Source organism: Piliocolobus tephrosceles, chromosome 3, assembly GCF_002776525.5.
Source record: "Piliocolobus tephrosceles isolate RC106 chromosome 3, ASM277652v3, whole genome shotgun sequence".
In the NCBI taxonomy this organism is placed as follows: Eukaryota; Metazoa; Chordata; class Mammalia; order Primates; family Cercopithecidae; genus Piliocolobus; species Piliocolobus tephrosceles.
The window spans coordinates 99,319,972-99,329,153 of record NC_045436.1 but is presented as its reverse complement, the minus strand read 5'-3'; the positions used below and the strand labels follow the sequence as shown (position 1 = coordinate 99,329,153).

General features: G+C 38.4%; 1 long non-coding RNA gene across 1 annotated transcript; it reads left to right on the top strand.

Annotated features, from left to right (window-relative positions):
• The first annotated feature begins 425 nt into the window (after positions 1-425).
• Positions 426-4,283, top strand: LOC111547922. Its single transcript, XR_002733269.1, has 4 exons — positions 426-592; positions 1,952-1,995; positions 2,622-2,748; positions 4,142-4,283. It is a non-coding gene; the product is annotated as an uncharacterized LOC111547922 (long non-coding RNA).
• The last annotated feature ends 4,899 nt before the right edge of the window (positions 4,284-9,182 follow it).

The window sequence follows — 9,182 nt, the reverse complement described above, 5'->3', positions numbered from 1 at the left end:
AACTTGCTGGTTTTATGGTTTGGGGAATCTTCCACACTCAGTGCAACTGGAATGGAGATTAGAGGAAAAGAATCATTTCATAGTTTCCCTACATGGCTGATGTACTCTCTGACTGACCTCTTGATTCTTCCCTTAGCCTCAGCCCCCAGTGACCTACCCACCTCACAGTTCCTCACTCCTAGGATCTCTTATCTGGAGAAAGCAGCAACCTGGGGGCAGTGTCTCATCAGGACAGCTCAACCTAACTGCTTCCCTTAGCCCTATAGGCTCCATAAAATAGTAGAAAAGTAGACTTGCCTTTCTCTCTCTCTTTCCTCTTCTCTTTCTCACTCTCTGTCTCCAGCCTCTTGAGCAGCTCCAGTATTCCCTCCTACCTCCCACTTCCATGACTTCTGAAGCAACTGTCATTGACATTCTCCCTACAACCCTTGGCCTCAGACAAAAAGGATGCATTTCAAGCTCTTCCAATAACTTGGAGTGCTCCATCCCTGTGTCCTCAGAAATGGCCCTGAGTTTCAGCAGCTCAAAAAGACTCCAGTTGGATAGTGAGAAGCCACTGCTTCCTTGCAAGAACCTTCCCAGATTTCTCCAAGTGATTTTCTCGGCGTCTCCTCCTACCTACCCTGGAATAATGGCAACACCTGCATAGGGAAGAAAAAAGACCAAAGCACTCCTCACTTCTATAAATTACCTTTCCTTAATACATTATCTTAAATTTCTGCTTTTCTGTTTATATAGATTGGATGGTAAGGGTGGTGGCAGCGGGGGGTGGATGTCCACAGACTAATTTAGCCACTTCTTAGCAAGCCCTTTGATTTTCTGTCTCTCTTGAAAATGTGCAGGTACTTTATAATCTATTATTCTCATCTTCCAGGCTTCAGTCAAAATACCACAAAAACAGGAAATTCCCACTGAATATTCAATTAACATATTTATATAGTGATTAGGATAATATATTTAATTTTTTCATATACATGCTGTTACTCTGACATTTATCTTCATTTAGGCAGCACCTAGTGAATTCTATGTCTCCAGAAGAGGATAATGCAGAAAAATATACAAGATTATTTTTAAAAAATCAATTGTTTGGCTTTTGGTGTTCAATAACAAATGCCCAAGTGTAAGGCAAAAAACTGGGGAGAATAAATGACCAGATAGGGCCATGCTGATGATCCAAGAAACAAACAAAAAGTGACAGGTAGAGGCCCATATAGAAATATGACAGTGACACAGATGAGCTGACCCCATCTCCTTGATGCTATTTGGTCTCCCAGAACTTAGAGGCAATCAGAATAATGGGAGTTCCATTTAAATTTAAATTTTTTAAATTAAATTTAAATTTTAATTTAATTTAAAAAATTAAATTCATGTATAAAAATTAAACTTAGTTATTTGCACAACTAGAGGCTCTTATTTGAAATTGGGGGCCAGGCATATTTGCTCACTCCTGTAAACCCAACACGTTGGGAGGCCCAGGGGAGAACTGCTTGAGGCCAGGAGTTTGAGACCAGCCTGAGAAACAGTGAGACTCCATCTTTACAAAAAATGAAAAACTAGCTGGGCATAGTGGCATGCACCTACGGTCCCAGCTACTCAGGACGCTGAAGCAAGATGATCATTTGAACCCAAGAGGTAGAAACTACAATAAGCCATGATCTTACCACTGCACTCCAGCCTGGGTGATAGAATGACACTCTGTTTTAAAGAAAAGAAAGAAAATAAACAGACACACACACACAATTTGAACCTTGATATGGTTTGGCTCTGTGTCCCCACCCATATCTCTTGTTGAACTGTAATTCCCCGTGTTAGAGGAGGGGCCTGGTGGGAGGTGATTGCATCATAGGAGCAGAATTCCCCCTTGTTGTTCTCATGATAGAGTTCTCACAAGACCTGGTTGTTTGAAATTGTGTAGCACCTCCCGCTTTGCTCTCTCTCTTTCTCCTGCCAGCCATGTGAAGACATGCTTGATTCCCCTTCACCTTCACCATGATTGTAAGTTTCCGGAGGCCTCCCCAGAAGTGGAAGCCTGTATAGCCCACAGAACTGTGAGCTTGTTAAATCTCTTTATCAGTTACCCAGTCTCAGGTATGTCTTTATAGCAGTGTGAAAACAGACTAATACAGATCTGGTATGTATCTATTTGATATAAATAAACAAACAAATATGTTTATATAAATATATCATATAAAAATATATCAAGGCTAAGATATGTAGCCTTGTATATAAGACATATACAAGCTTGTATATAAGCTGTATGTATATATACATATATATGTGTATATATACATTTATACTTAGAAAGTATATGTGTATATATGAAAGTATATGTGTATATATACACATATACATGTATACATACACATATATACACATATACTTTCTAAGTATAAAGATAAACACCATTAATGGTGCTTATCTTTAGGGAGCAGAACAGGAGGATAGTAGCAGGGAATATGAACTTTTACTTTCCCCTTAGAAACTTCTATTAAGTCAAATGTTTTTGTAATTTATTCATTTATTCCACAAAATATAGATTATTTTGTGAAAATGTAGTTAACAGTTAACAAGGAACATACTAAAAACAAGCTAGAAAAACTACTTAATGTAATTTTTTCTAGGTTCTAGGAGAATAACAAAAAGAAGGAAGATTCAGTAGGAAAGGAAAGCAATGAAGAAGCCAAGAAAGAGACAAGGAACTCTGGAAAAGAGAGTCAGCAAAGAGAGAAATAGAAACATTAATTTCATGTATGAGTAGCATGAGGTCAAGGGCTTCAAATAGTGTGTCTGTAGCCTCCACCCTTTTAGAGAAACACTGGAAAACTGATGTGCACCTAAAAGGAGACAAACTGGTTAGTGAAGGAACTGGGAGACATATTGGCTAAGGAACTACAGCAAGTTCATGTTCAAATGAGATCAGAAGCCTTATAAAGACTGTAACCACCTGCAAGATCTTCAGATGGCAGAAAATTAGACTAAATTTTTGCCTCGGTAGCAAAGAATTAAAACTGAAGAGTAATTAAAAGAAAGTGAATTATACTCTCTAGAAAATTTTCTAAAAATTAGAGACATTAATTTAAAACCAATTCTATACATCTTTCAGAGTAGTTGGAAGTGTTGTGAACTATTAATCCTTTGGCTTTGCTTTGGACTTGATGAAAAAAGTAGCTGCGTGCAGAAGTAAAACTGTTAAGAATGTCACATAAAACGTGAAGGTGAGCCCAGCATGAAGGAACAGCCTCTTCCAGTGATGAGGTACAATCATCCTTATCTTTAATAAGAAAGAAGAAGTCATAGCTGTAACAACATCTAGATGACCAGGGTTGCCTGACTTTAGGAACCCAAGAGAAAAGTTTCTGCATTCATGTATAAAATTTATGCATGAATTTATTATTCAGATAAGAAAAGGTATAGACACAAGGGCCCTCCCTTCCTGCCTTCTTTTTTTCTTCCCCTTACTATCACTGTCTACCACTAAGCAACATTAAGATTTAACTCTGAATATCAACCCTAAACATTTATGTGCTAGCACAAGCTCCCACATATTAGATTTCTGATGGCTAAGAAGTGTTTAGAATAGCTTAGCATGAGAATCAAATGTCAGCATTATTTTAGAATGGCAAAATAATAAGCCAAGAATATTCTAGTCCCAGTTCTCTTCCAAACATTAATCACAAGAAATGAGCCCTTCTAATTATCTTTAATTTAGGAAGAAATTCACACATGACAGCTTGTTATTTGCAGGTCAGAATCAAGACAGCATGTACTATTTAACAATCTTGAAGCTGGAAAATTAAACTGAAGGAAAAAAGAGAGACTGGATAGAAATCAAATGGGCAGTTGTTTTCTTAGTAGGTATTTGCAGGAGCACTTAATAACTTAATTGCAAAGGTCCTTTTTAAAACCAGAAAGGCTATTCACACCTATCTGTTGTGGCATTGAATAGTCATTCAGAGTCTTGGTTAAGTGTTTTCTGTTGGAATCAGAGGCAGCATCAAGAGTTCTCAAATAAGAATCCTAAGAATAACTAGTTGTGACTATTGTTATATATCTTTGTGCATTATATACACTTTATTGTATATTAACTTGTTTAATCATCACAAGAACATCCTCTTTCCTGAATATCCTCTTTGTATTACAGGTGAAGAAACTGAAGACTGGAAAGGTCAATGTCTTAGCCAGAGCCAAGTTACTAATTCAGAGTTTAATACACATTTGACCTCAAACCCATAAACATTCCCCTTTGAACAGAGCCTGCCTCTCTAAAATACTGGTTCTGTCATTAATTATTAATTACTGATTAATTTCTCTTGATTTTCATTTTCTCCTATGCAAAATTCTGTTACTGAATTACATGAATTCCAAGACCTCTTTCTGATCTAACATTCCATTACTCCTCTATTAAAAAGTTTATGTAAAACCAGAAACAAAGTATGTAATTGTAATGCCAAATTTTTTTTTTTTTTTTTAGAAGGAGTCTCACTCCTCTGTCACTCAGGCTGGAGTGCAATGGCGTGATCTCGGCTCACTGCAAGTTCCGCCTCCCGGGTTCACGCCATTCTCCTGCCTCAGCCTCCTGAGTAGCTGGAACTACAGGCACCCGCCACCACGCTCCGCTAATTTTTTGTATTTTTTTAGTAGAGACGGGGTTTCACCGTGTTAGCCAGGATGGTCTCGATCTCCTGACCTCGTGATCCGTCCGTCTCGGCCTCCCAAAGTGCTGGGATTACAGGCTTGAGTCACTGCACCCGGCCACAATGCCAAATTTTTAAACATAGTTGATTATTCCTCCTTGAAAACGTAAATACTACATGAAGAATCAACAAATAAATCATTAGGTCAATATTTATTGAGAGCTGACTGTCCATCAGAGTGATGTTTATAATTGACATGGAGGGCAAAATGATTTTAAAAAGTAAGATTCCTGCCTTCTTGGAACTCAGAGACAAATGTGGGAAATGGGCAAGTCAAGAAACAATTTCAAAACCATATTAAGTCAAGAAACTGGACATGAAAGAAGGGGCATATAATAGACACCAACAAGTCAGGAAAGGCTCTGTGTCAAGGGAAATGCACTTTGAAGGACAAGAATTTAACCAAGTAAATAAACAGGAGAGAGAAAGATGTTTCATGCAGAGAGAGTTGCAGATATGAATATGAGAATAAGCTAATAGCCTAATTTGCATACTGTAACCATTCAACTCTCAAAATGTACCCTTATTTGCCTAATGTAGCAGAAGTAATCATAAATAAATCTGTTCTACAGTTGAGCAAAATGATTTTCATAGATGTTAAGCAACATGACTAAGCCATCCCTGTTGTGGCTGATTCCAAAGTATAAATCCTATGCTCTTTTCCTCTAATCATTACCATCTCCCTGTACATTTCTTTCTTGAGGCTCAGCTGAATGTAAATAATCCTGGTGCAGAACACTGGACAACTAAAGCAAAACTGAGTAATTCAAAAGAAAATATGTGAATATGAAATCAGCTGAAAAACCAGATATGAACCTGCTTTAAACCCATTTCGAAAGCCCTCCTTGAATCTGTTCTTCAGCCATGTATTACAGGCATCTCAAAGAAAGAGATACTTTTCTGCAAAATGGTAGCTGGAGGAGAATTTTCTCTCCTCTGAGGTTTAAGAGGGCAAGCCATCATGCCCACAGAACTGTAAACGTACAATCAGGCTCATTTTGTATAAGCAAAAGCATAATTTTATGTGTGGCTTGGCAATCATGATAATTTATGAATTTATATATTTTAACAAGGTATTACCCACCTATAATTTTTGAACCAAAAAGGTAAAACTTGAGTTTTCCTTACTAATATTTACATCTCAAGGAAGGAATGATTTTTTCAAATGTCCACTTCATGACATTCACTTCTTAACTGCATGTTTGGTGTATTGAGAAAAAGTAAATGCCCTTAAGTGTGTGGATTTTATATTTAGCAGGTGTTTCCCCAGACTTGACTGGGTTTGGAAAAAGTGCAGACATATGAGTCACATTCTCAATGATAACAAAAATAAGAACAATACTCCAGAGATTAAGACCCCAAAAGAGAGATGCAGATTTTTCCAAAGTTTGATGCTATAAAAGCAATTTATGTCAGAACATGTTAACAACTTTAAAGCAGATATTAGACAACTGTGCTCTCTAAAGATTTTGACCACCCTGCTTCAAGAAACTGTTCATCTGCTTAATTGTTAAGTCCTTTCTTAGAAAGTTTCAGAGTCTCACCACGTGACATGGCTCCCTCCTCCAGCCTCAGATTACGACAAACATATTCAGTTGAATATTTCACCTAGCAGCATTCTTCCATTTTAATGGTATAAGCCATACTTTTGGTGTTTCTCCTAACCCAACTGAAGTGGCCTATATAGCTATTTTTCTAGAGCAAAAGTTCTCTTTCCAAAAGGAACTCTGATGCTAATTCTTTTGTTTTTAAAGATGAGAAGATAATGTTTTCCACTAAAATAGCAGTAATTTGGTTAAATTTAATAAATTTTGAAAAGTTATCATAAACAACAAACATTAATCAAGGAGATATATAAAGAATTAAGGTGGTGGGAAATACGTTCATTCCATAAAACCCTTCATTCAACATTTATTTAATAAACATTTACTGAGTGCTATGTGCAATGATCTGTAGTAAATGAACACTGAAGAACCAAACGGGCATGGACTCTTGAAGTTACAGCCCAAAAGGGATGACTGGTCATTTCTTAAAGTCTACATACACAGAACTTGCAAGAGATGATGTGAAGAAAATAGGTGAGTGCAATGGCAAAGAGGAGTAAGCGGCATCTGCTTGGAGAAGATGATCAGAAACACTGTCTGTAAAGAGGTGATATTTCCAGCGCTTTGAGAGGCCGAGGCAGGCAGATCACAAGGTCAGGAGATCCAGACCATCCTGGCTAACACGGTGAAACCCCGTCTCTACTAAAAAATACAAAAAATTAGCCAGGCGTAGTGGCGGGCACCTGTAGCCCCAGCTACTCAGGTGGCTGAGGCAGGAGAATGACGTGAACCCAGGAGGCGGTGCTTGCAGTGAGCCGAGATCCAGCCACTGCACTCCAGCCTGGGCGACAGAGCGAAACTCCGTCTCAAAAAAAAAAAAAAAAAAGTGATATTTGGGCCAAGCCCTATAGAATGGGAGGACAATGTCCACCTGAAGATTCATGTCAGAGTGTCACTGGTAGGACAAGTCTCTGAGGAGGGAAAGGAGAAGCTGAAAGGAAGCCAGTGTGACTGGCCACAACCACCCCAGACAAACACAGATCTCTCTGTGTTACAAAAGGTGTTACCCTTTGTAACAATGAACAACAACCTTCGCCTAGAGAAAAGGGTGCTGAATCACTCACACTCCCACAGCTCGATGTGCAGCCCCCTTCCTCCTACTCTCTCTTAAGCAGGGTCTCCTTTCAAATGAAAGCCTTAAATACTGTGTTGTGGTGCCTAAGGAAACATCCACCAGGCCCTCAGGACTTGTCAGGGAAGGTAAATACTGATCCATCTGTAACTCATTTGCTGACCCTTTAGAAAGTAGACCAACAAACAAACTTTCGACTGAGGGCTGGTTTGTTTTGTTTTGTTTTGTTTTTAAATCTTGCTTATTGGTAACATAGTCATCAAAAATGCTATGTTTGGGCAGGGGCCTGTGGCAGTTACTTGATGAAATGCAGCAATTGACACTTAGAATCAAAACACCATTTAAAAGCCTTTGGAAAAACATATATGGACATGATACTCAATAGTTGTCCAAAAAAGTATTGCTTATTCATAAGTTAGTACCAGTCTGAGTTGGATTTAGAGCATTTCAAAACCCTTTCTATTCCAACTGATGTATGACTTATACACTCAACATTGCTGAAGCATCTGTGCCCTATAAACTACTTCTTTGATATCACAAGTGAAGGTAGATAATAGATATATGAAATAATTCTCAGAGTGCATTTAACTTTTCTTTTTTAACTGGAGACAGTTACTTGTAGTCTTACCAAAATGTGTTAACACAAACCAGCAGGGAAAATTAGATAAACCATAATGATAATTACAACTGAATTTATCCATCACAATAATTCTAATAATAATTACTAATCTTGGTGGCAATTCACCCAATGAGAATAGTCCACCAAGGCTATGCCACTTCAGGATAGAACACCTGATATCAAACTTGGGGACATGAGAAGGATCTCAAAATGCATTTGAGAAGCAGAAATCAGGTAAGTGTTACTTCTCTTTCTATTCAAGTCCTCAACATCCATGTCAAGTTTAAACTTTGAATATGAAGGGGGAGAGCGTGTATTTTTCTGAAAAGCTTATTAATTTCCATGGTTTTCTCTACATGTTTTTGTTTTGTTTTGTTTTTGTTTTTGTTTTTGTTTTTTGTTGTTGTTGTTGTTGTTGTTTTGAGACGGAGTCTTGCCCTGTTGCCCAGGCTGGAGTGCAGTGGTGTGATCTTGGCTCACTGCAACCTCTGCCTCCCAGATTCACACCATTCTCCTGCCTCAGCCTCCCGAGTAGCTGGGACTACAGGCACTCGCCACCACGCCCGGCTAATTTTTTGTATTTTTGGTAGAGACAGGGTTTCACCGTGTTAGCCAGGATGGTCTTAATCTCCTGACCTTGTGATCTGCCCACCTCAGCCTCTCTACGTGTTCTTATCTGTAAAATGGGAAGAGTTAACACATGAAAAGTAGAGCCTGCCCATGAATGAGCATATCCACTGACAGATGACATTCTTCCAGCCACTGTTTTTCACCCTGCTTGCTATGATTATTATTATTATTATTATTATTATTTATAGCAAGTATTTCTCTCTATGATAGTTTTGAAAGGACTCTTACATAGTGTCCCTTAATAAGAAGAAATCCATAACCTAAAACAATGACCCTATTCACATGGCATTTAACTAAGAGCCTAAAAGGTCATGTAGGAGATTGGTCACTGTGGTGGGAGAAATATGGAGAGGGCGCAAACCTTCTGATAGGTCAGAAGGCTCTGCATAGCTTCTGGGGAGAATAAGCTGAAGGCAGCTGTTCTCTTACCCTGAGGCAGAGGGCAAGGATTAGGTAAAAGGAAGTGTAGGGGAATTTAGGTACAAGTAAGTAGGTACAGGGGGAATTTAGGTACAAGGAAGTATAGGGGAAACAGGTTTGTTTACTTATGTTAACCAGGAACT